This window comes from Lepisma saccharinum, chromosome 7, assembly GCF_977018435.1.
Source record: "Lepisma saccharinum chromosome 7, izLepSacc3.1, whole genome shotgun sequence".
In the NCBI taxonomy this organism is placed as follows: Eukaryota; Metazoa; Arthropoda; class Insecta; order Zygentoma; family Lepismatidae; genus Lepisma; species Lepisma saccharinum.
The window spans coordinates 91,273,272-91,301,032 of record NC_139235.1 but is presented as its reverse complement, the minus strand read 5'-3'; the positions used below and the strand labels follow the sequence as shown (position 1 = coordinate 91,301,032).

Sequence of the window (27,761 nt, the reverse complement as noted above, 5' to 3'; positions counted from 1 at the left end):
CGGGAAAAGAACAAAAGTTAACGAAATGGAGAAGAGAGAATAGCGCCACAAGTAACGCAGAGTAGTGAAAATTACTTTTAAAAAGTAAATGTAACGTTAGTTACGACCTCAAACTCTACTAGCAGTAACGAAATTACAGGACTAGCTGAGCTTGAAATTCTTAGGATATCTTACATCGAATAACGCCTATGTGGAAGTTTCGAACCATAATTACGTAACGTGACGCCCAGCCAGTCGCCACTGAACACCGCCACACCTTCTGGTTTCACATGGCCACATGCTTTGAAGTTAATTACTCTTGACACCTCTTCCCACGCCGCACGAACGTTCCCAGAAAATATGGTGTGTTAACGTGTAAGTGAAACGCTCACTCGTCTGCTAATGAATATTGATTTTCCTACGAGCAAGAGATCACATTCTGTGCTGCCATTTGTATAATGAAATAATTATGATATTGCACAAGCAACTTAATTTCTCACTAATGGGTGCACAACGCGCTTCAAACAAAGATTTATTTCATTGTCTTTGATGTTTTATTAATTCTTATATCACTATGTTATAATTTGTATGCCGATTGTATTATTACAAAATTAAATGAGTTTGTAGATTAATTACAATAGCTAAACTGAGTACAAAAAACAGCTCTACACAGGCACGTATCTAGAAATATGCTTGGGGGGAGGGGAGTCCGAACCAAGTGTCTCAAACTAATAATAATGATTAAACTAAAATAAGTATATTTAATTAATTAAAATAGTTAACTAAAATATTAAAATTAATTCATATTATATTTTTATTACATTAATAGGTAAAAAGACGGTATAAGAATTGATTATCTAGCTTACATGTAGTTAAGGACGACAACATTTGTAAAAAAACTTCCCTGGCAAGGAAATTAATGTCAAATAGATAAAGAATTGAATATTTATTGAACATAAAAAAAGGCTGTCGGATACAGTTGACGAAAAGTAAAGTTCCTGGTGATATTTTATAAATGTTACGTTTTAAGTAGCAATACAGATAAATATTGTCTTCCAAGAAGTTTGAAGGAAATAACTAACCCTCGATTAAACACCAAGTATATTTTCATTATTTAATGTTAGTTATTTTATTATTTTCATTATTTAATTTTTGTAAAATCTTTGAGTGAGGGGGGTCCGGACTTCCCTAAATACGTCCTTGGTTCTATGGTGTATTTTTTTACTTAAATAATAAAAACGACAAAATCAGGGGGCTCTGATTTAGAACACCGGACAAGACATGGGTGTTATATAGACTAAAAAAAAATATGTTTGTTATCATTAGGAGATTCTCCATTAGCACAGTCGGCGTTACAAGCAACACAATTTCGGTGAGACGAATGGACATATTTCGGAATTACATCCTTTGCAGAAACTTTACGAGGCTGTCTCGTCTCGACCTGGCTCATTCTCAGCCTCGTCTCGATATCTAAACTACCCTCGTTCCTCGTTCTCGTCTCGGTTGGGGATATTTCGACTTGTACAGTAAAAAAAACAACATGTAATGTAAACAATCTATAAATAACCTGAGCTAGTAGTCGAATAGTAAAGCAATTTTCATTTACGTATAAATATTCATAAACCTTACTAAATCAATAAAATCTCCAACAAGATGACATCCTCGGACAAAAAGTCTCGATTTTACAAACATATCTCGCGAGATAGGTCCGAGTTTCTTTGTTTGTCCGAAGCTGTACTGTAGTGTTACAAGGCTATCATGGGGAGCAAAACTGTTTGAGGATTTAAATATACCTTTCTGTCTGTTAGCGAATTTCTGTGACAAGATTTGTCCCTATGAACTACCAATGTCACTACTCGGTGATTTGTACATACACTACCTGTCTTGGCCTGTATAAGGAGAGGGTTTAACACGTTCATACGCCTCCCATTGGTTTATTTAACATTTTGCACTAACTACGTGATATAAAAATCATCTAAAAATTGGTTAAAACACTATATTTGTTGAAAAGAGTTTGAAAGTTACATTAATATCACACACAAAAGTAGGTTAGAATTAAAGCCTAACTCTACAAATTTAAGTTAAATATAAAGGCAATATAATAATTATTAATATATTTAATGTAGGTTTATTTGTATTCAATTTTTTAGAGTAAATTTTATTGGTTATATTTAAAATTGCTGGTCAATAAATGATAAATATTAATGATTAAATTATAACTATTAAAACAGTACCATCCTTCAGGTGCAGCAAGTTGACCCCCACTCATTATTTTCACTAATGTTCTTGAAATTTCTCATGATCTCGCTAAAATGTTTTCCAAATATTTGATGCATGGTTGTTTTAATGCTACAGCCTCTAAACCCCCTCTAGCCACTGATCAGTGCCTCCGTAGTTTCCAGCGTGGAACCTCGTCCAGCGTGGAATCTTTCATCCCACTTGGCTTATCTGATTGGCTGTTACGGAGGAGGTTCTTACCATACGTCACATTAAGCGGACGGAACAGCCTATTAGACAAGCACACCCCTGAAATGTGCCCGTAGTGTTATGTTATTGGAGGCAGGAAATGACGCCGGTCCTACTATTAAACACACCATCCACATTTTGGTCGAGGGCCCAAGCGTTCTTTTCCATAGATAACCCGGCAGATCACAACGCATAAAGAAGCGCTGACTTGACGCACGCGCAATAAAGTCATTGAGCCCCCGTTTCCTGCAGCGGACTCGAGGCATCGACACCTCCGAAAGACAATAAACAATCGTTTCCCCTTCCCTCCCTCTCCACTCTTCTACACGAGGAGTTTCGTTTTCATGCAAAAGCGCTGAGCAAACAGCTCCACGCACGCAGCGTGGAGGATTGCCATATAAGGCAATAGTCTACCTGCAGACAGAAAGTAAAGTAGCTGCTCGTCCCACTTTGCACGGCTGAGGAGATCTGTCTGCTGTTTCTCACACGGCGAAAATCGGAAGGTTATTGCCATACCGCAGAAGACTAACAAGAAAAAGAATGCGAATATTTCGACATCTACTGCAAGTACGAAAGTAAAAACCTTCTAGTGTGATTCGAAAAATGCCCAATTTAATTTTAATCGATTTTTATCAATGTGAAGTTTATCTAGGAGTGTGTCTAATTCTTTGGTATTTCCAAACTTGCTGCAAGAATATGCACAAAACCATAGAAAAATATACAAAAAGATCACTGTGGCATAATTAGTTCAATTATTTTCAACTGCCAGTGTGTTCATGAGTTTCAGCTTGTTGGAATAGTGTTTACGTTGGGCAACGAGGAAAAGTGCTATTTTAGGTAATAACAACACAAACACACACACACACACACACACACACACACACATATATATATATATATATATATATATATATATATATATATATATATATATATATATATATATTAAAGAAACAAAGAGTCTCTATTTGTTCCCTGCAGATGTGGAGCCAACAACATATGCACATCTATCCCCCACACCAAAGTCCTAAAACGGAGCCCGACCCTGTAGCCGAGTGGTTAGCACATCGCGCTGCGACGCCAGGGGTCCCGGGTTCGAATCCCGGTCGGGCTTGGTTGTTTGTGAATGTCCATTCATCAATTTCATCATTTCATCACTCATCCCCATCTTCGCAAATTAGCAAAGAGGCACAAAACGCGAAGTAAAATAAACTAAATCAATCAATCAATCCTAAAACGGAAAATTCACACTGCTAAATTTCCTAAATACAAGATTTTATCGAACTGCACATTGTTATATGACACTGAACAGTAACGCGTGGAAAGAATACATTGAAAAAAAGGAGACAATGGTTATACACGCTTTGAAAGTTGTTTCTGCCAAATTATTTCGAATCACCCTGTGTTCGAGCTGCAGCATGTACAGTCACGGACACTGCCGGCTTGTAATGAATACATTGACTTTCAATGGAATCGTTAAAAGCCTGCAGTGGCCGTGACTGTACAATTACTAAGTAGGGTACTCGAGCTATCTCTTTCATTCCCTTGTTTATACGACTGTCTGAACGTGTTGCAGCGGTGTGCCTGCTGGAAACAAAACCAAAAAAAGAGGTATTTATTTTCTTCCAGTCGTTATTGCATGTTCAGCGTTCTGTTTGCGTGATCAGATTTAGTTAAGAGAAAAACAAATCCTGTCCCCCCGAGGACGCATGAGAACGTTGGCCTACTGCTTGAAAGAATCAGTGTTGCAGTCTCCTTCTTCTATAATCCAAACATCTGATGAGAAAAAAATGTCATACCTGTGCTAAAAATAGAAGCTGGCAGCACACACATGGGAAAAGAATAAGGACAACATACAACCCCGCTGAGGGTTATGCTGCTCATATGCTCATAAGCCAGCATCAGTGTCATTCCACAATGGAATAGGGGTTGATTTTCGACTGCTTTCCGAGAAGGTATTACATATATCTCGACAAAAGTTGATGGAAGTCCAAACGAGACGCCCAAGAGAGCATTCTAAATCTAAACAAACTTGCAGAACTTAAAGAATATCCGCGTGAATATTCGGAGGGGAAATTAGGAGAAAGTCCAAAGGTCAAGAGCGCCCACAGAGGGTGGCCAGAGGGGGCACTTGCCCCCTGGGATATCAGAAAAACCTTCAAGTGATTCAAGTGGTGAAATAATAACATGAAAACATGAATGAGGATGCCATTAAAGACAGCAGAATAAGTGGTATAGCTACTATGTGCATACAAACAACTGTTCATCAACAAAGTGATAGATGTTAGTGGAAAGGAAGCAAGTCAAGCCCAGTTTCTATTAAAATAGTGGACTCAAGTCTGAACTTAGGTTCAGCATGGGGAAAGTGCAGTGGGTAGGGGATGCTTTATGAGAATTTTCTTAATTGGGGGATAGCATCCCCTCCATGTTACCGCCACTTCGAGCACTGCTGGTTACCTGAGAAAAAATTCTGCGGGAGCTTGCCCAAGGTGGCCATTTCTCACTTTCAAAGCCTTCAAATGTGCAATTTTGTGCAGTAAAAGCAGCTACCGCGACTTTCTGCAGGACAATTTTAATACATTAACAACCGCGCAGATGAAAGGCCATTAGTGTCTACGAAACCGTTGGACTTCCTCCGGCCACACCCAACTTCCTGAAGTGCAACGTTGTCCACAATAAATCAAGCACCCTCCGTAACCGAAGGAAGCGACGACCACCATCGCATGCACGCATTGTCTGGAAGAAAGCTAATCCGAAGGTCGGCATTCGAACAATTATCCCTGAACGGAACAGGGTCTGCGAGTTCAACACCATGTAAATGGTTTCTGCCGTACGCGACCGTTACCAAAGGCCGGAAATTGGAAGGAAAAAAACGTGATTGAATCCACTGTCTGCATACTGAGGAGACGCAGGGACCAGCAAACTGGAGCGACCTTCTTGCTCGCCGACGGCGAAGACAGGTCCGACAGCAGCGAATGGAACAGCGGACGCGCGCCTCGGTGTAAATTAGCATGTGCCTGCTGTCAACTTCTTCCAGAGAGACCGTTATTTTACGTCGCTCTTTAGTATCTCTGCCTTGCCCAGGATTCGAACACAGGACCTCGTCTTCATAAAATATTATATGAGAAAGTGAAGACATCTAAAATCTAAATAACAAACGAAACTCCCTGGTGCAACAACCCTCCACAGCAAGAGCGAAAGGCTTTTTCATTGGGTGACGAGTGGTCAGAGCATCGAGTCTCATCGTCGCTGTTTTCTTGCTTTAGTGACCGCACAGAAAAAAATGGTTTGTTTGGAATTGATTGAGCTGTTTGGTTATGCTTTTTGTTTCCGATAACCAAATGTTACTTGTAATTACTAAAGCATTTTGTTTAAGAATACCAAAAAATTTGGTCACACAAAATATGGTACTCGTAAACAAAATTATACATATGTAAGTAAAGAGCAACAAAACGTTTGGTTAAATTTACTATATGTGGGTGAGCGTGCTTTCGAATTTGAAATAACGATTGTCCAGTTTCATCGAGTGTAGTATGAAAGTCCTTTGTCGAAAATTGAAACTCATGTAGATAGATAATTACTCGAAGCGAGTGTTCATGTTGTTGTGTAACCTAATATTCTGAAAAAAGAAGCTCAGAATATACATACTTTATACTTATGTTTCTTTGGATGGCCGCTAGAGGGTTCTGCCAAAATGTGTAGAAGAAACATAAGTTTTTGTACAACAAATAATGGTACGTTTGATTGTAATCATAGTGAAAAATTGTGCTTTAACTCTCTTCGAAAGATGTGTGAACATTAAAGCTACAAATTAAAGAAGAAAATGTACTGCAGTGAATAAAAGTGGATCCCCAATTACCAACCTTTATAATTCCAGACTATATAACTAGGAGCTAAATGTGCGGAAGAACAATTGTTTGGTTGATGCCTATTTAAACAAACGAATTGTTCACCACTACATTTTTTTTTTTTTTTTTAATACAAAGAAACACTTTTCTCTGTGCGGAGCCCGTTACTTCTCCTCTACAAGTAGCTCCCCAATTGTACTCACGACGCTGGGTCAGCACCGAAATTTTGGGGGCTACCAACGGGAATCGAACCCGGGACGGCTCGTACCAGGTGCGAGGGATAACCATTTGGCTACACGGGATCCCATCTAAATACACATGTCATTGTCAAAGGTGAGCATTCGTGGGTTTACAAGACATGTGGATCTTCAAGAACACCAGGCACTAAAATATCAACAACTGCAAACAATTATACTATGACAGGCTAACGAGGCATTTTACGCCTGGAACCACAGTGAGAATGTCACGTGTACTGTCCTTTGCATTTATTTGAGGTATGTTCGGTTACTGACCGACTCTGATTCTATTGTGGGGAAGGAGAGGTTTTTAGTTCTGGTGTATGGTTCGCGGTTTTTAATAAGAAGTTGAGGATCTCTCCGATGGCGCAGTAGTAACGTAATGTGAAGGCATGTGGTGATTCGGGCCCCACTTTAAGCAGTAGGTCCAGTCCCGATAGGTCTATCTGTGCATAAGAAGGACGAACTTAAAAACAAACTCAGTGAGAAGTTACTATCGATGTTGAGGGTAGTTATTTTAAGTTCCGTGACCTGCGAAACATTTCGTTGTTGGAAGAACTTGTGCCCGCAAATAGCTCAAGTGCTGACCTGTCAACCAATATGCTAATACAAATATTTATTAAGCACTGAAAGAAGGGATGCGAGCACAAGTGAAAGACCAACACACTGCAGAAAAATTAAAAAAAAGTATCAATTAACGAAATCTGGGAGAAGAAATACTGCCCTCGAAAAGTTGCCAGCAAGGAACTGGGATGGTATTCGAAGAGAGAAGTCGTCGTTAAAATAAGATCACGAAAGAGAGAGAAAAATAAGGGTTGCTCTTTCCCATGTTAGGTACAGGTGAAAAACTGTTTAGGAATGCCAAAGTTAGGGATTGTATCGATGGAAGACGAGAGATCTGGTAAACAGTCTCGTCTAGTCTTGTCTCTTGAGTGAGAATGCCTGTCTTGCGATCTCAACTTTTTTATAATCGGTCACGAAGCGAATCTTGTGTTTAATTCGAATAGTAAAGGCATACTGATTAGATACATACAGATATTATTAGAATTGAATCAAGAAGACAGGTGGGCAGGCCATGTGGCACGAATGGAAGAGGAAAGAAGAGTTTACAGTATTCTTGTTGGGAAAACTGATGGTAAGAGAACTGTAGGAAGGCCAAGATGAAGATGGAGGGATAACGTTGAGAGGGGCCAAAAGGACATCGATAAGGATGGAGAAGATTGGATTGATGTTGCCCAGGATATGGACAGATGGAAGACTTGTGTTGCTGTAGTTAGTTAGCTAGGAGAGCAAATCTGTTCTAAAAGGCACTGCCGAACTTCGTGCCTGTGTAGAGAAATAACTTTTTTCGAAAAATGCCTCTCGAAGAATTCGCCGATGTTCTAAATTCCACACAGAGCATTTGGAAGTAGTTTCATACTGCATTCGTCTTTGTCTATATATCTGTATAATAAGAAAGAAGTATACAATATGTAGAAAGCTGTGAATGGCATATCCACGAAGAAGTATGCTGTACGGTATCTTCTGAAGAGATAAAATTTTTAATTTTTATTTTAGAAAATACATCAGCACGCATGACCTCTACCGGAAACAAAATTCTAAATACGGTCCTGCACCTGCACGAGAGACCTGGCCGACGAAAACCAGAAGATCCCACCCAAATATGGGAAGAGGAATGAGCGAGTGAAAATAGCCATGGCGAGGAATGCTGAACGTGTCAATGGTGACGGTGCATTGACTCTTGAGAAACAAAACCCGCTCCGCACAATCGGGGCCAAACTTTTTTTTCTCCCCCAACAACAAATACGACTCTCTCCGAAAAATGAGAAACGCCACCTCTCAACAAGATGGATTGCACTACATCCTCTTCTTCATCCCTCGGGGTCAGGTGACTCTAATTGAGGTCGCCGCACAGAAGACAGGAGGAGCGATGCATTGGCGACCACGAAAACAAAGACCGATGCCTCGAAGGAACCTAATCTACGGATTTTCACTCTCGATTGACTTTCATGGCCCACGGGTGGATGCTGGGACGGGTTTTTCTTCGGTGATGCTGCATCTCAGCCACCGGGAACTTTCTCTCGTGTCAAGAACACACATCCACCACTATGTTGAGATCAAAGCCTCGCTTGAGGGGATACGGCAACATCTTTCTCCGGACAGATCACAGCCACGGGCTGTATCATAGCGTATGTGCGTTTTTTTACAATCTCTCTCTCTCTCTCTCTCTGGAAATGTGTTCCTTCTTCTGCACCTTTCCTCTCACGTGGGTAAATTAAGTCTGCATCAGAATCTAATCATATCAAACGGTGTTCGATCTCTGGTAGGAATCCCAATTATTAATGCTATAAATTCAGAAAAGGAAAATACCATCACAAATACATACGAACGCACATTTATTTGATAGTCCACAGTTTTAGGTTTTAAAAAGACTCCACTGAAATATATGTTTATATGTATTGGAATTTCCAATACCATGGTGAGTTTCGCATACTTGCTGTGCACAGGCAGATGAGATAACCCATATGAGGTCACTTTAATAATGTGAGAGAATTAGGTCTCATGGTCCCATTTGAAAGTAGTTGGAATGCTTACCTGAACACAATTCTTGGGAAATTGTATCCGGCCGGCCTGCGTGTATAGTGGAACCACAAGTAAAGAAACCTGCGCAGACCCGCGACTCTTGTGCACTGTAAACCTCCGTGGAGGGGAGGGGAAGACCATGTTTCCTTATGGCCCGAGCTGAACGGAAGAAGGGAAAGCTGCGCGGGGACTTTTCGTCCAAGGTTTTTTCTTTTCTTGTGGTCGCTCTATTGCTCCAACATTCATAAGTTCATCCTCATCGACGCGATTAACACAACAGTTAAAAAATCTATGCAAAATAACTGAAATAGTAAAAGAAGACATTGTATCCTCTTATAGCCGTGGTGTACCCTTCCTCAAACGGCTTCTTCCAGCAGTATAATCTACCAAGCTTTGTCACAGAATGGCTTAGGGATGAGGATGACCAAATGTACTCCAGTGACCTCCGCTGGCTCCAGATCACAAAGCTATGTAAATATCTGGAAAATAAAGCTAACGAGGTCTGCCACGAGATCACCTACGCTGAAAAATCTCATTCCTGAGAATCGGGTCTGTTCCTGAAAGACTTACATGTGAAAAGGGGGAGTTCTCATCTTTACAAGACAGTATACTATGTAGATAAAGTAGCCACTGACTGTATCAAATACTACATAACCCCACGTTTAGGCGTTTGTGTAATAATCCATTCACTATACAGTCTAGGTTTTCAGTGGGATCATCTTGCAGAAAAGTGTCCTAGACAGGTGTTCAAGCAGTAAAGGGATTCCAAGCACCAGAGGAGAACGAGACAGTGCTTACTCTCGATGGACTAAGATTAAGTTCCATTCAAGATCCTTCGTTCTGTTGTGTTCAGCAAGGGAAGGGAGAGGGATCGTATTTCGGACTCTCACTTTATCTATACATTTCAGTTTTAGTGGGAACACACAGCTTCCAATCAACGGCCTGCCTACCTCCTCGACGAGCGGGAAGCACACACACGAACTGAAAAGTTTCACCTTGGGAACTGTGGTTACCCGTGCACCCTCATCCGGAGAAAAAAATGCCTATATCTCAATCATGCTATGCACTAGTGTGATTAGGTAAGGTTACATTTCCAGAATGGGAATCCAGGCGGGACAAAGAATTGATGGATGTGTATGAGTACGCGTTTGTCCAAATTCCCACAGATTGATTGAATTGTTGTTTTAAGTCCACTTTATGCACAGTAATGCTAATCGGGACTGGACCTACATTTAAAGTGGGATCCGAACCACTGTGTCATGTTCCTCCACCGGGTATCGAACCCGGGACCCCCAAATTCCCACAGAAAATCCCTACAAGTCCACTACTGGGGTCTGCACCAATAGTTTCACGTGAAATCATAACTTGTCACAGTTTAAATCCACTTTATGCCCAGATAGACTAATCGGTACTGGACCTACAGTTTAAAGTGGGGTCCAAACCACTACGTGCATCCACCCGGGCCCCCTCATTCACCTCTCTTTCTTACTCTCACTTTGTTCTCTTTGGCTACTCCTTTCTAAGACCTATCTTCATTTACCCTATTTTCTCTCTTTCTAGTTCTTCTATTACATAATAAAACATTTTCATATAATCTATTTGGGTGGGGTATTACTATTTCATGGCGAACTTGGGTCCTCCCACGCCCACCAGCCCTCCCTGAAGGAAGATAAAACTATCAAACAAGAAAGATAGGAAGATCGAATCTGATATGGCTGGATAATGATGTTGAAGATACGAGAATAATAGAGAATAGTGTTTGGAGAAGAACTGTAAATATGGACAGTTGGAACCAGATTGTAGAGGCCAAGGTTCATTAAAGGTTGTTAAAGCGAGAGATAGCGGGGAGGGGGGAACTAGTACACTGACTGGAACTACAGTTATAAGTGGGATATGGATCAACGTGTAGTGCACCCCGTATCTGTTGATAGTGAATCTTTAAAGATCATATTATCAGTACGCAAAATAAATACAAAGTCAGGTCCTCACACAAGTAAATATCTTTCTTGGCATACCCTGTCCATTGTTGGTTCTACGGAATTCCATTACACTTGAGCTAGTGCACAGTTAAAGAATGTGTTAGTTCAGATAGCTGTCCAGTCTAGCTACTGTCTATTTGCGGGGAGGAGGAAAGCAAAGATTTGTAGCTCTCTCAACGGGTTGTCAAATAGGTTTCATCACTAGCGATGACTTCTCGGAAAATGGGGCTTGCTCGATAACGGTAAATAGAAATGACAATCTCTCTGTTACAGGACGGTAGATGTTCCTAGAGATGTAATCTTCAGGACGATTGATATTGATTTTATTAATGTCATCATTCGATACATATAAAAAATCGTGCCATCCAAGTGCTGTTGGGCTGTAGAATATTTCCCTTGCAGTAGTTTGTGCAAGAAAACAGCAATGGAATACATCTAGGCTATTATATTTTTCTTACACAATATAAATAAAAATTGTTTACAACATTTGTAAACTTTTATTTTTCTGTACCGTAGCTTAACCGTGCCGTACAAGAAACTATTTTTTTATCGTTAAAATTCAAGAAATCATATTTTGTTATTCAACCACTGCTTCCTTTATTGTCTATATACGTGCAGTTATATGAAAATTACAAAAATTGCCACCATGAATTAAAAAACAATAACCAATTATTTAACGTGTCACAAATTTTCTATCACTCACTACAGCTCCCTATTAATATGTGTACGGTTGGTGTGATTTTCAAGCTGCTGCATTGAAAAGATTGAATCCTAAGTGTTCGGGCAAAATACTTGGTTTTTGCCTGGAGTATCTTACGAGTCTGTCTTTGCTGACGCTCTTATGGGTCTTCATCTACGTCTGCTCTTCAGTCACTCGCAGAGGCACACGTTCAGCAAAAGGAGTAAAAAAATTCACCGCGTGTCTTGCGTGCGGACTCTTCATAAGGAAAGGACAGTGATCGAAGCAAGTATCTTCCGCGTTATCTTCCCGATCGCTGGTTCAGCTCCACTTCTCATCAGGTGATCCTTTTAACCTCGGAAAGGAAGAGGAACTCGTTCGCCATTTCGGGCGACGAGGAAAGCAACACGCTTTCGAAACCTCTGGCGCAGATCGCAAGGAAGTAAGAGCATGGAGGAAGGAAGGTTTCCCCCGGCCGTCGAGGCAATCACTATCGATTGTAGTTCGGCCATCCGTGTCGAGTTCGGCGTGTTACTTCACATTCGGGAAGCCGAAGGACATGCCTCCGTATCCGTTCGACATAATGTCGAATGGTTCGCTCCCCTCTGGTTAAACGTGTGTCCTCTAGTTCCTCGGACATTTAAGAGAGTTGGATAGCAACACAAGGAAGTCATGAGATCCGGTTACGGATTAGGAAGGAAGGATGTCCGTCTCCGAGCACTGTCTCAGCTTAACCAACGTACTTGTTAACAACAGTGTAAAGTTACCACTTATCAGTAGGGAGCGGAAGTTGATGAAATGTCATCTTTTTTCTGACATCTCGGACACGCGAACCATTTAATATACACAATATTACACTTCGTCTAGAACCCAAAAAAGGTAATTTTTTTGCCAATTTTCAAGTTGTAGGTCATTTTCCCCGAGTTTCGGCATTTCCCGTCATTTTTTGCAATATTAGGTGTATTGTTTCGTCATATTTTGTCCCTTCTTTCATTTTGGTAATATTGTTGAGTCTGTGAGCATAGGCCTATATATATCTCGCAAGATTGTAATTTACGAGCAAAAGAAATGCTGAACTGATGACAGTCTGTTATGTAGGGGGAAACCACCAAGTTGGTGCCTTTTTTTTAAAAGCATGATTGCATTTTGTTTAATTTCCTTTTCATTTCAATTTTTAATCTGAAAGTAACAAATTTAATTGTCATTTTTACGTCATTTTTCTATAGATCATATGCCTATATTTTTTAGGTCATCAACTTCCGCTCCCTACTTATCAGGAATCGCCTTGCAAGAACCAACGAATCAACTAATCAACATGGTCTATTACTACGACAGCGGTAGGAACGGCATGGGAACTACACTGCCATGGCAAAGAACACTACAATTCATGAGTCAACAGTCCCAGCAAGGGACTGACACTCAATATCTAAAACAACCCGCCAAGATAAGACGACAACTTAACATAGTTAAGGCCAGTGGTAGAAAAATACAGGTCGCCATGGCACCTGGGGCCTGAATTTTCAAATTCAGTTAAAAAAAATATATTTTTTAATATTTCGAGTTTTCTTATAAACATTTTCATTGCCATTTTAAAATAAGTACAGTATGTGTTTTTTAATGTTTGTGCGTTTTCTGTATCACGTGTGTCAGGTCATTAAATCAGAACAATAAACATGCCATTATAATTTGTTTCACTGTTGCTAACCGATTTTTAAAATCTGCTGCGATATGGTAATAGTCGACAATATATTAGAATGCATTGCATACTTATTTAAGATGTTACCGGTTGAGCCATCTTTAGGAAGGTCACTCTGGTGCAAGAATTAATAACTTTCAATCTCATACTAATAAATGTAATGTTTTAAAGTTAATTTCAAAATGTAGTGTAGTTTTACTTAGTTGGATTCATTGCTTTCTTAGCCCGTTTGAAAAAAAAAATGCTGGCGCCTGAATTTTTTTTTAGTTTTGTCTACCCCTAATTAAGGCATTAGGAGGCAGCAAATTGTGCCATAGATGCCATCAACACACCTACACCATGGAAGTGCCCAGATATTTTTGTGCTGGAGGCAGTGATGAATTCAGGGGATTGCCCGGGGGAGGGGAATCCCCTCCGGAAATAGAAAAGTCCCCTCCCTACGACCAAAATATCAATAAATCGGACAAGCTAAGTAATTAGGCAACTATGTTCACTTTTGCTTCGTTTCAATCATGTTAATTCAACGCAGAACTGGCTTTTTCGTAATACTAAGCACTCATCCAGTCGACTTTAAAATTAAAAGTGAAAATAAGGAATGAATTTAACGGTCCTTTTGATAACTGCTAACTAGTAAGATATAGCAAAATCCCTTTCACTGGAACTCAACAATGGACACATGTTGAGCGCTGGTGTAATGTGAACTTATATTGTATTAACGAATTTAATCTTTTTGCAGCTATTTTAACGGTTAGTTGATGCGGAATGGTTTAAACTTGCCTGTGCAGTCTTATCGAAATTTACACTAATTTAATTACATATCAGAGATAAGGTGCAATTTTAAAATATTAGCGTTGTTCTTATTTATTAGTATTATAATTTGATGCCAATGATATCCCCATGGGCGTCCGGAAGGGGGCAAGGGGGGCCGTGCCCCCACCCCGGAAAATGAAAGTCAACCAAAAATTACATATTTTTGACATATAATTTCATTTCAGTCACAACAATATTTATTAATTATTGTATGAATATGATAAATTCAGATGCAAGCAATGTTTTTTGAGGAAACAATACTATTATTGGGGAAAATGTGCCTTGTTTGCCCCCCCCCCCTGGAAAAATACCTTCCTTGCCCCTCTCTGAAAAAAATCATGCGGACGTCCATGGACATCCCCCCTGTTAAGTTTGGTATCACCCAAGAGGAAAGAAGCTGGATTGAACATTGGCGGGAGGTCAGACCATTGATAAAAGTTGAATAGTACAAAAAACATTAATTTCCTATTATTATGGTCATTATTATTATTATTCGTAATAACTATTACTATTTATTATAAAAATAAACCAATTTTATTCCAAATTTATTAATATATAAATGGGAGGCTCTTCTAATCGGTGCACACGATGAGTGAACAACAGTGAATGCCTTTTATAGAGTGGAGGGGACAACGTCGCTTGTGATCTCGGTCTGAAAGTTCCCTTAGTACATTACCAAAATATATGTAAATAAAACTTTCGCTAACAAAAAAAAAAAAAAAAAAAAAAAATGTTTGAAAGCGAGGACACCAAAAGTAAAAATACCCCTCAAATAAAGCAAAAGTCATGCAAAAATATCCAGGAAGTCAAGAAATGACAAGGAGGAAACAGAACGGGCCTTCAATTAAAGGAGAGAAAAAAGTTATGCTGTACCGGTGAAAACCTCGCATTGAAACGCCAGTCACAATCTACGCTGGCTTGGTTTCAATGCACCATGCGCTATTTCTTCCGAAACAAAAGACCGGAATATGTCACCGGTGAAAAACAGGAAAGGGCTTTTATGTTTTCTCACGTCATGCAACGTCGAGGACCAAACAATCTTTGCGTGTGGTGCCTCTGTAGGATGCTCGTGGAAAGTCAAGGGCACTGACTGGACCACAGGGATGGGCAAGCAGGAAAGGCAATAAATCAATGCGGAAAGAATAAAAACACGGTTGAAATGTTCAGTTCCAAACACGAAAGGCATGTTCTTGGTTGGACTCTCACTTTCACTGAGATGTTTGTTTCACTTTCACTGGCGACAAATCAACATTATCCAGATTAAAATTTCTCAAATTTCAAGACACAAGTTCTCCCACTTTCAAACGTCATGATTTGGTTTGATTGAATTGTTATTTTACGTCGCTGCTCTGCCTTTTTTTGGCCAATCGCGGCGATGAGGATGATGATAAAATTGATGAAGGGACGCTCGCAAAGAACATCTATGCACAGGCCAAGGTTAGAACCCCGGCGTCGTCCCCACCTGTGCTAACCACTCTGCCACTAAGGTCGGTATCATGTATGATTTGGTATTTTTTTTTTAAAGAAGAGGTAGGCTTCTGGTTACCACGTGTAAAAAAAGCCTCGGTTTTATCACTTTCACATGCATCCATTTTGGTATACCTCTAGTATGTGAAAGAAGCTGCAAAAATGTAGAGAAAGCTGTTGTTACAATTTGTTTGGGGTCCTCCCTAAGAAACGATAGAGCACATAACATGCATTTAAACGAATTTCCAAAAACAAGAAAACATCATTTCAAAGGTATTCAAGTATTCTAGAAATTGCGAAAGAAAGGACTGAATTCGAAATACAGAAAATTAAAGCAAATATTTCCAAAACCCAAACGAAAATTAAAAGAGGTAACTGTTCTTCCTTTTTCGTTAATGACTGTACGTTATTGTTAAATTTTTACATTTTACATATTCATGAATCGTATCATTCATTCATCGTATTTTGCGCATTTTAGTGCCTTTGAATCATGTCTAATGATGGGAAGCATTGCGAAGGCTTTTAGTTCGCAGCCTCCCTGAGGTACTCTACAAGATATGATCACGTGACGATGAAATATACGTGGAAAGCTTGTTGAGCATGCGAAAATCTGCACCAGGAGAGTTGAACGAACCCATCATGGACACCACACATACATTTTTTACGGTTCGTAATGAAAATTCAATAAAGGTGTTTATTCGTGTTTCACGACAACGCGGAGCGCATGGAAAAATGCGTGTGTTTCAAATCTGTTGCCAAAAGCTATGGGTACCAGTGGTAACATTTTCAGGATGGTCTACGCATAAGCGTGTCATGGTCAGCCGTTGAAGAAGTAGTAAGCTTACATGGAGCGTCCAGCAGCTGGGTGGGTATTTTATTACTTGCCTGGTAATCAGAAGAAGCAGGGTTCAATTCTTTACGAGATTCACTGACAAAACCCGAGGAAACCAAACAAGTTAAATGATTCAACAGCGAGATTGTGAAGTGATCAGCAACACGCTCCGGTCGCCATTCTCTCTCGACTCAATACATGCTCTATGCAGGTCCCTTCTTTTCGTATTACCTCTTTTTCCTGTTAATCGGTCTCCTTTTTTCAATAATTTCAAGTACTAACACTCGTGAGCGCATTCGCATAACAGACACTCGAATGACAATTCAGATTCGTGATTAATATTATGCCACGTACATTTCAAAATATATTTCTAGTATTCGCGATAATAGCAAGAAATATTACTGGGAGAGGACTTGGACCATGGACGTGGTCAAAAATTTTAGTACTGTCGGTGGTACTGTTTATAAAATTGAAAAGTAAAAATAATAATAGAATAATAATTATTATTATTAAAAAATGAGTAATATACTTTATACATTATTATTAATATGTCCTTGGAGAATTTCTTCTATTTGATACACCAGATGACCAGCCCAACTGTTTTTCTTTAATTTTTCCAATTTCATATACTGAAATTCACAGTTATTATCTTTGTTAAAAAAATAAAAAAACTTTAAAAGATGGTAAATTTTGAGTCATTCAGATTACATTGTGCGACATCTCACATAAATACTAGGGACGTTCAATATATAAGTTTCCCTGTGCTGTAAAATATTGTATAAAGCAATGCCGTTAAAAAGAAGCACATGGTTGACAAGCGTCATCCTTCGTCTACAAGGAACAACAATCGATTCGTTATCAGACGTGAAGGCGCATGCGCTCAAGGGCGAAAAGTAAATGCTTGTTCGGAAAACGCGGGCTCGCGTCATAAGGAGTTCAGAAGCATGGATGATAATGGCGTTCTGCTTATGGACTTTTTGGAACGAGGAAGAACAATTAATGCTGACCGTTATTGTCAAACATTGGATAAACTGAAAAACGCAATTCGACATAAGCGACCAGGTCTCCTGTCAGCTGGTGTCATTCTTCTTGACGATAACGCTCGCCCCCACTCAGCAGTGCAAACACAACACAAAATTGAAGAATTGGGGTGGGAACGGCTGCCCCACCCTCCATACAGCCCCGATCTAGCGCCGAGTGATTTCCATCTTTTTCCGGTGTGTTAAAGTCTGAATTGCAAGGTTACCGTTTCGAAACAGACGACGAAGTGAAGCGGAATGTGAGAATAGTTTTCAATAGCCAGAGCCCTGATTTTCTCGCAAAGGGTATGGACAAATTGGTGCAACGGTGGGACAAATGCCTGAATCTCTATGGGGATTATGTGGAGAAGTGAGGAAGGATCCTTCTACACATGTATGCATAGTTTTCTAATGTATCTTAAAAATAACATTTTTTACAGCATACGGAAACTTATATATTGAACGACCCACGTATCTAAACTTCGGAAATTTGAAAACCCCTTTTTCCTTTACTTATCAACTACCAAATATAAATAAGCTTTTCGTTGATTTTTTTTAAACTTGAAATGAACAGGACGATCGACTAGTTTCAACCCCCACGCCTTTCCCTCCGACATCTATGATTTGAACCCGTAACTTCAAATATGCAGCTCGACTTGTTTGCTGCAACGCATTAGAAAAAAACAAAGTTTCAAAAACAAAAACTAAAATATAAAACGAACTGTGCCAGAGCATGACAGTTATATGATGCGCAAATAATGATCACTTTCATTTTTGAACTGGCCATAATTTTCGTTTCTTCTTCGTCACATCCCAAGAAGTCATTACGGATAAAAGAGAGAAAAAATAATTCCTCTCTTCTGCGCAGAGAAACGAGCCTGCACACGCACACACACAAAAAGAGAAGCAAGTCTTCTTGGCTTATTGTTGCCGATTCTATCGAGGTTAATAACCTCAACTTGACGTAACAAAGGCGGTTCTCAAATAACGTTCCTAACTAATTACACGAACAATTAACATTTTACACTAAGTCCTCTAATTAGCCGGTTGTGCAACAAGCAAAAACGAAATCTTTTAAGGAGGCAGCATTGTAAATACGGGATCAAAACGAGCGTGTACACAATCCTGCATGTCCACTGTTTCTAATGGATGGTGTAATGGTTGGTCGCTACCACCGTGGACTATGGAGGAAAACCCCTTACAACCAAAAGCAGTGTTTCGAAGCAGCGAGCTGCATGAAACTCAAGTCATAGGCAAGGGCGTATTTACACAGTACTAAAATCAAATAATTAGCATTAGTTGTATAATCGATGGTTATTAATTTCCGTCGAACTTCTTGGAAGCTGAAGATTATATTGGGATAAGATGGCCTTGAAGGACAATGTAAAAAAAGATTTATGCAGACTACTATTATAGCATTCATAAGATAAGCACTTTACTTTTCGTCAACTGGATCTGACAGTAGTCATTTTTTTTTGTTATTCAATAAATATTCCATGTTTTATCTATCTGACAATTTCATTGTCACGGTAGTTATTTTTATACAAATTTTGCCGATCTTAACTACACGTTAAGCTGGATAATGAGTATCTACTGTTATATTTCTATACTTATACTACCGTCAATTTACCTATTCATGTTACAACAATAATAAAATATTAATTAATTCAGATATTTTAATTTAGCATAATCACAATATTATTACAATTTAAACATTATTATTATTATTATTTCTGAAACACTTCGTTCGGAATCCCCCCCAAAATACTTTTCGAGATACGTGCCTGGTCAACTTTGTCCCCTACCCCTTCCAACAAGTAGCACAAGGGGGGGGGGCAGTATCTTTGTGCCAATCTTGTCATTACTAAGATTTGTTTATCTAAATCAACTATACGCATGGGCTTGCATATATATAAATAATGTGTTGTTTTTTTTACACAGGCTCTCATATGGAATGAAATTTTCCCATTCGCGTGCACCGTCCCAAAAGAGCCTGGGAAAATACTAACACAAGAAAGGGAGTGCGGAGTTAAATCCTGTTCGTGATTTATGGTTTTATGACTTTCGTTATCTAGCGTCGCTTTTCTGCCACTTTTCGCTACTTGCGATGATGGGGATGAGTGATGAGGCGACACTCACGAAGAACACTCATGCCCAGTCCGAGATTGGAACCCGAGACTCCTTAGAATCGTAGCGCGCTGGGATAACCACAAAATCTTGCTCTGGAGCGCTGTACATTTCCACTACGGTGTCTACTTGCCTTTGACCTATCATAAAAACCCACGAACATTGCGAATACCAACAACGGATTACAAAAACTGACGGGGAATGGTTGGTTAGCGAGGTTCGATCCCCACCACCAGCAAACAGAAACTTGTTCACCTGAAGACCAGAGGAGGCGCTCTCTCGAAAGGTAGTGTTCGAATACGATAAGTTCTCCGTGCACATTGCGCCGTGCCATGAAGGCACTTTTTTGGCACACATTCACAATCTCGGCCATTTTAGGAGGTGATGTGATCAGCACCGCACTCCGGCCATCTTTAACTCCCAGGGATGCCCCCAGGGACCCATTTATTTGAGACTGTGCACCCCTGAGCCCCTTTATGCAGGGACAAGGAAAAATTCTTACCTTAGATCACCCTCCCCCAGAATCGAACCTGGGTCTACCGCATGACAGCCAAACGCCCACAGACTGGAACACCGCGGTTCCAGTGTACGGTTCAAAAAGCAATAGGCAATGGATAAAGTCCAATTAACATCACATGCTAATGTACATAGAACCATGGTCACTAACATTTAGAGAATTATAACAATTTACCTCCACGATGGCCGTAGTGGTTAACGTTGTCGCCTTGTAATCCAGGGATCCCGATGGAGACATATACCCAGTCCCGATTAACCTCTTGATTATTCGTGAATTGGAACGAAAGTTTGTCGTAGGGACGGGAGTTCTAGTTTAATCCGAATTAAAAGGAAGCTAAGAGTTAGAAAATATAAACACCTACAAACTTGCAGAAAAATGTAAAACTTGGAGAAACAGAAAGAGGTTCATGCAAACACCATGGCTCTTTGGTACACCCAACGGCGAAAGAAACAGTAGGCGAATTGTCCACCACCATTTTCATTCGGTCTGAATTTTGAAATAAAGACGTCAATAAACAGAGAACAATGTCTGCTTCGAACCAACACAGTTTCATTCCTTAAAACATCACAGGATGTAGAATAAAAAAATAGTGAAAATAGCGGTGGACAATTTGCCTACCATTATCTTTGCCGTTGACTGTACTACCCCCCATTCAATTCGTCAACCTCGCGTTCCGAAAGCCAATACAGTGGAAATAGGCCAACCCTGCAGCTGGTACTTCAGGTGGCTGCTGGCTGTGCCGCCTTCGTCAGAAATAGCTCACGGGGCCATTACCTGGCTAAATATAGCAGTGGCTGTTCGATGCGTTTACACTAAGGAACGGCAACGATTGGCTCAACCGCGAACTTCTCCGAGCCGTATGACCATTTCTGGCTTTCCTTTCTTCCAATAATGTATTCCTTACGAAATACTGACAGCCCCTCCTCTCAAGTTCTCTGTTCCGGTATGAGCCATGGAAGTTTATCTAACAAACTACCCTGTTCTGTTCTAATTCTAAAGAGCAGGGTGTGAAATCGCGGGTTGACAGGGCGGAATTCTCCCACCAACTATCTTGTCCTGAAATCTACCCCACCCAACTTTTCCGGGGGGAGGGGTAGTTTTGTTCTGACAACAAACAAACAATTAGTTTGGGAGTCGAATATACTTTTCAGGTATAATGTCGAACACACACACAAAAAACCTCATCTATAAGGTTAGTGAACCTCACTAACACAGAAATTAGTGCGACTTGTTATTTCTTTCCATTTCTCATCGCCTTTCGTCAGCTACAGCAAAGTACACTGAAATTGTCAACAATGAAAACGCAATAATAATAATAAGCAAAAATATATTAAAAAATAATAATTAAAAGTAACAAAATAACACAAAGACAATAGCAAATTCACAAAAAAATGGCACTATTTGATATTATTTACAAACATTTCTTCTAATAGAAGACCGAAAGGCAAACTCGGAGGAAAATATATCGATTCTTGATGGGAGGTCATTGTATTGTGTGGCAAGTCTATAAAAGAGGGATCTTTTTTGAATTTGTAGTCTAGGTTTCTTTGTATAAAATAATCTTGTGTTGCGAGTTGAGCGCATAGGTACTCGAAAGTAGAATTCCTCAAGGAGTTAGGGCAATATCCGACTCAATAACGATGCCAGAGGTATGGTCGGACATGGGAGACGGGCTTTACTGCACCACATACTTAGGAAAATTTCACATGTGTGAACGAACCGCATATAATTCTTGCCAGCCTTGTTGGAACACAATCCGGCCACACTAAATGCTATCCACCACCCACATCAACAATCCGTTGCCCGTGCTTATATGGTTCAAGGCACAAATTATCATAATACGATAAGTGGAAGGAGGAGGTAATTGATGGGTTTAGCCACCCAGGAACGGTTTTCCAGTTACTGCAAACCAAGACACGTGCTAGGGGCTTTCCAAGTATCGATCCCGCTCGCAGCTAGAATCCCTGTCTAGACGCCGTGGACCGAGCAATTTCTCGTTCCTTGCCCCCTTTTATGGAGTCGGGAGTCGCACACAGGCGACGACATCTGAGGCAGAAGCCTGGCTTTTCCCAATACTCACCGGCTCTAACCTTTGCGTAAAGATCAGTGGTCCCATTCTGAGTTTTTCTTCTTTTAGATACTTTAAGCGGCTTTTCTGTTCCTCTAGGTTAATCGAGACGGCGAGAATAGATGTAGTAGGGTAGAGCACACACCCCACATAGGATTATCCTGGCAGTAGTGGGACCAGGCGCCAGAGTCTCGTTTGCCTGAAAGAATGCAGTTACCAGGGCGTACTGTAGAAAGACGCAGTTCACATCTTTTAAGTCCACTTTATGCACAGATATGCATCGATACTGGACCTGCAGTTTCAAGTGGGTTCCGAATTGCCGTGCAATGTGCCTTCGAGCCCGGGACCCCATTACAAAATGTTAACCCTAGCTTACCCGTGCCGTACGAGAAACTTACTTACCTGAAAGGGGGGGGGGGGGGCTCAAAGGCCCACATTTTTTAATCACTAACATTCAAGAAACCATTTTGTTATTGAATTACTTCTTGCTTTATTCTTTATACAAGTTTAGTTATTTATTAACTATCATTATTAAAAAAATACCATTATTAATAAAAAATAATAACTAATTATTGAATGAGTCACACCCATATTTTACCATTCGCTAAAACTCACAAAAGCCATATTTTTTAAATGCTTCTTTGTTTACAGGGGGCAGTTGTTTATAAAAAAAACATCATTACCAAACAATTGTACATCCTCGCTAGCATGAGTGTCTCGAATATAAAAGATGGTGCCTGGTACGCCCTTCCAGTGCATTTTGCGTCATATTTACATTAAATTTACGTTTTTTTTTAATGAACAAAACTAATTCAGAATATTCAGAACACCCTAGGGAACAATGTATTTTAATTGTTTTACAACAATTTTCAGTTGAATAATTGAAAAATGGAGGTGGTGCCCCTCGGGTATGCTAGGGTTAACACTACGCCATCGGGTAGGCTGTAGAAACGAGAGCAAAACTCTTCGAGACGGCTTTCCAAGTAAAGTCTCGTCTATTGGATGGTCCCATAGTCGTCTCTATTTCAAGTCCTCCCATCATCTCAGGGCTTCCAAGTCAATTAATGTGTTTGTGTCGGTCGCCATGTACAAGTTTTTAAAGCTATACCCTGTGTATTACATCGTGCTACGAAGGCACACAGAGACTGTAGAGTTGTTATCACATGCATTCTCTATGGGGGAGGTGCTGTGATCAATACCGCGTTCCTCTGATCCGATTTTGAAAATGTCGTTTCAAACATACAAGCTGATATACATTCAGTACAACAAAACATTTTACTTCTCGACACAGTTGATTAATTGTGCTTATTTTACTTCGCTTTTCTGCCACTTTTGGCTAATCGAGAAGATTAGAGTGATACAATTGATGAAGGGACGCTCAAAAAGAACCTACATGACCAAGACGGGATTCGAACTTGGAACCCCAGACGTCACGAAACAGCTATTTTTCGAACCTTGAGGTTGTCATTTTAGTATCACCAACAGTAATAAATCAACGTGCAGTAGAACACTCTTGTTAAGTGCAATTACCTTACACTCAACAATAATAAAAAGAAAGGAAGGAAGTTCTTCTTCCAAAGTACAGAAAATGCACCAATGGCAGCAAAATAATTACCATTGTAGGCGGAAGAGGAAAACCAGTGTGGAGGGGGAAGGCCGTCACGACCAAGGGTAAAGGGACGTGGGAAAGCTGGACCCCGAAGACATCCATGTCTCCGGCGCCTTGACACACTTCGCTCCCCCGACAGGCGATAGCAGAGACTGGGTCACTCCCCTTGTACCAGGAAGGTTTCCCATGTGTTTCCATGTTCTAGTAATTTCGAACAAAGGATCCCCGTGTCTTCCGGATCGTCCAAGAACAATGCCACGGGACCTGAGCTTGTACCACCAGCGCTGCAAAGGCCGAAAATCCTAGGAAACGAGGGAATGACACAAGTTCCGGCACAACCACAAAATGCGTAAGTGATTAACAGTGGCGGCGATCGGGTTCCAAACCTTACGGGGGGGAGGGGGGGCAAGGACAGTATAAGGTTTAGCAGTAAAAAGTGTGGGGGGGATCCAACCCCCCACGCCCCGCTCCCTAATCACCGCCACTGGTGATTAATTAGGGGTGCAGAAACCAAACCGCGAAACGAATAACCACAAAACTTAGCCAACGCGAAAATAATAATGAACAGAATCCGAAAGTGTGGCAAAATGCCTTTTTTCGACCTGCTGCATTTATTGATAAAATTTTTCATGTTATTGCTAATGTTTTAGAAGCTTTTTCATTTTGCATATTTTTAATTTGAATGGCCTTTTTTGCCATTTTCAATTACGTTTTTGAATGTCTCTTTCTTAAAAAATTGTGTATAACTTTTTTCTTTCTAAAATTTTATTTGTTAGCACATTATGGTGTTGCCAGAGACAAAAAAAAGTGAAATTCTTGTAACATCCATGGAAGCCTTCGAGGAATCTGTGCAACAATTGATCGAACTGCCAGGGGGGGGAATTAGCTGTTGCTGAAAAGTGCGAGCGTGTAATGAATACAAATGTGGAAATATTGAAAACTATGTGAATTCTTAAAGGTGGAAGTTATTTCTACGTAGATTTTAACTTTTTGAATGATATTATGGATATAAGTGATTTGAAATTTTCCACGTTCTAAATGCCTTCTTGCCTGCATATTTTAACCAAAATAAATGCCTGTACATCCAGGCTCTAATAATGAATATTCCATGTTGATTTTAATTTGCCTTCCACCTTTTGCACTCACATGCATTTATTTACCTTGACTTCATACTTATACCGGACAGAGAATAATAGTATGGTAGACACTATCCCCAAACTCTGTCCCCAGAGAAGATAAAAAGATATCTAGGCGAGTTGAACGTTCTTATGTAAGCTGGATTCAGTGGCCATGAAACTGGAATCAGACCGATGTTTCCAGTAAAGAATGGGGCTGTTGATGGAATTCCGAGTAGACGATAGCCATCTAGGACCAAAGAAACCCAAAAACTTTCTTCTGGGCGACATTCAGGCGCCTTGCCAATGCCCTATGGAAAAAGACAAATGGAGTGGAGGGACTTCATATCAATGTTTTCTCAATCGAAGGACAAAGTGCTTTGTTTCCTATCTTCATCGTCAGAGCTTTCTCAGCATGTGGCAGTAGAGATATAAGAAGATGACATGTAAATAAGACATGTAAATAAAACACAGAGATGTCAAGAATCTCATTGTTGTTAACCAAATTGAGGAACTTTACGAAAAAAAGGCGGGTACCTTGAATTTTAATCCAGGGTAGTGATCTAAATCATTTTTATTGTACTTAAAAGATCAATATACATTTTTTAAAAAAAAAACACTATCCATATTGGTACTATACGACAGGCGATGTAATATTCAATGACTGGCGTAGTTATAATACTTCTGCATTGTAGTTAATTTAATAAAATCGTAACCCAGTACTTTAATGGTAATTGTGCTTTGCTTACATGATTTCGTTCTTTTACTAAATTTGATCTGTGCAGTGAAGTTTCAATACTGCATCATTTGAAAATTGTTTAAACCTGCTATAGCTATATTCCAATAATAGCCTTGTAAGAGAACCTAAATGAAATGTTACCACTCTTGACAGCAACTTCCTTACGGTAGTATGTACTACTAAAATGCAACAGTCACTTTTTGATGGCTCTTCCACACATCCTCAGTCTTCTCCAATGACCTATAGAACGAAATCTATGTAGTGTTTCAAACCATTAAAACAAGTGTTCCATCCTGCGTTACGAAATTTAAAGTCCATCGCTATGGTTTATGTTATCCGCATCCCACAATAATGACTTTTAACGAAAAATATTATGCATATCGTCGATTAATATACTGAATATCGTCCTGACTATAATCCGCACTCCTACATTATTCATAAACATCCACTACACTATATCAAGTTCAGGTTCCTATACATAAGCAAATTGAATCATGCACAAAATTCAGGATTAAGAATGTTACAAGACTTGTTTTAAGTCTAAATATTTATTGATGATCTAATATTAATTCAAGTATTAAATTTTAGCAATGAAAAGCCACCTCTCAAAACTTATAACTTTCAGGTTTTTAAGTTCACTTTATGCGCAGATAGGCTAATCAAGACTGTGCCTACAGTTTCTAAACTGGGATCCGGACCACCATGTGCCTCCACCGGGTGTCTAACTCGGGACCCCTTGATTACAAGGCGCCCACATTTTGATTTGAAATATGAAGGTGAAGGTGTAGGTGTAGGTGCATGAGGCACCGTATTTTATTATTTTTAATTTTCTTTAATATATTTTTAAGGAGTCCCGGATTCGATAGCCGTTGGAGGCACATAGTGGTTCGAATCCCACTTTAAACCGTAGGGCAAGTCCCAAGTAGCCCATCTGAGCATAAAAGTGGACTTAAAACAACAACAACAACTCAAAAACAACAACAACTCAACAACAAATTAAGGGTTTACAAATATGAGAAATGAACATTCATTAAAAATAAAAAAAACATACATTTAATATTTCCGGACATTTCTGTGATCTTCTTGGTCATATTCCTGACTCTTCCCGATTTCCCAGGATTTACAGGTAATAGAATCAACTATTACACGTGCACTGAAGCAATATTATCACAAAAGTACTTCAATTGATATTTCAAATTTACAATCTTTACAACAACAATAACTGACTGTACTGTTTAACCTGTAAATCATATGGCTGTGTTTAACAACGTTCAAAACGATTGGTCACTACTAAAAAAAATCCATCCCGGAATGTATAGGGTGTTTTTTAGTGATAGAACATTGAATTGAAATAAAACACATAAAAAATTAAGTTTGAAGCCAATTGTGTTTTTATTTGAAAGATAACTTTCTGACATTTACTTTTTGAAAATTATTTCCGGCATATGTCCACCACGACTAACTGTAATGAACCGGATTACATACGTAATTGGGGACGTATGTCGTTAATAACACGAGTTATGTTGACTTCCAAAGCGTCAATTGTTGCTGGTTTATCAGCATAAAACAGAGACTTTACATATCCCAAAGAAAATAACGTCGTTCGAAATTTATCAATAGTTCGACGAATAAGTTGCTCTGATGAACGATTATGTGCACCATACAAATTCCGAAGTGCTCTATACGTTTGGCGAACAGAATATTGATTTTGGAAATATATTTCCACAATTTGTAAACGTTGTTGCGGCGTTAGTCTTTCCACGATCATTTGCCAATGCTCACTGATCTGAAATGACAAAACAACATGTCATCAAAACAAAACAAATGACAGCTATCCCTATCGAATGTTCTATCACTCTAAAAAAAAACACCCTTTACTTTGCTGAGCGTCGGAGAGAAACACATCCTGTTAGGCTGCATGACTTCATTACTTCTCTCAGCACGGGAGAAAACCTCAAGTTATAAACGCTCTCCAGGCAATACAAAGACACA

The 27,761-nt window shown here is 39.7% G+C and overlaps 1 protein-coding gene across 3 annotated transcripts in view; it reads right to left on the bottom strand.

Annotated features, from left to right (window-relative positions):
* ssh (Protein phosphatase Slingshot) overlaps positions 1 to 27,761 on the bottom strand; it is a 239,497-nt gene that overhangs the window by 151,545 nt on the left and 60,191 nt on the right. The gene's annotated exons all lie outside the window — the stretch shown is intronic.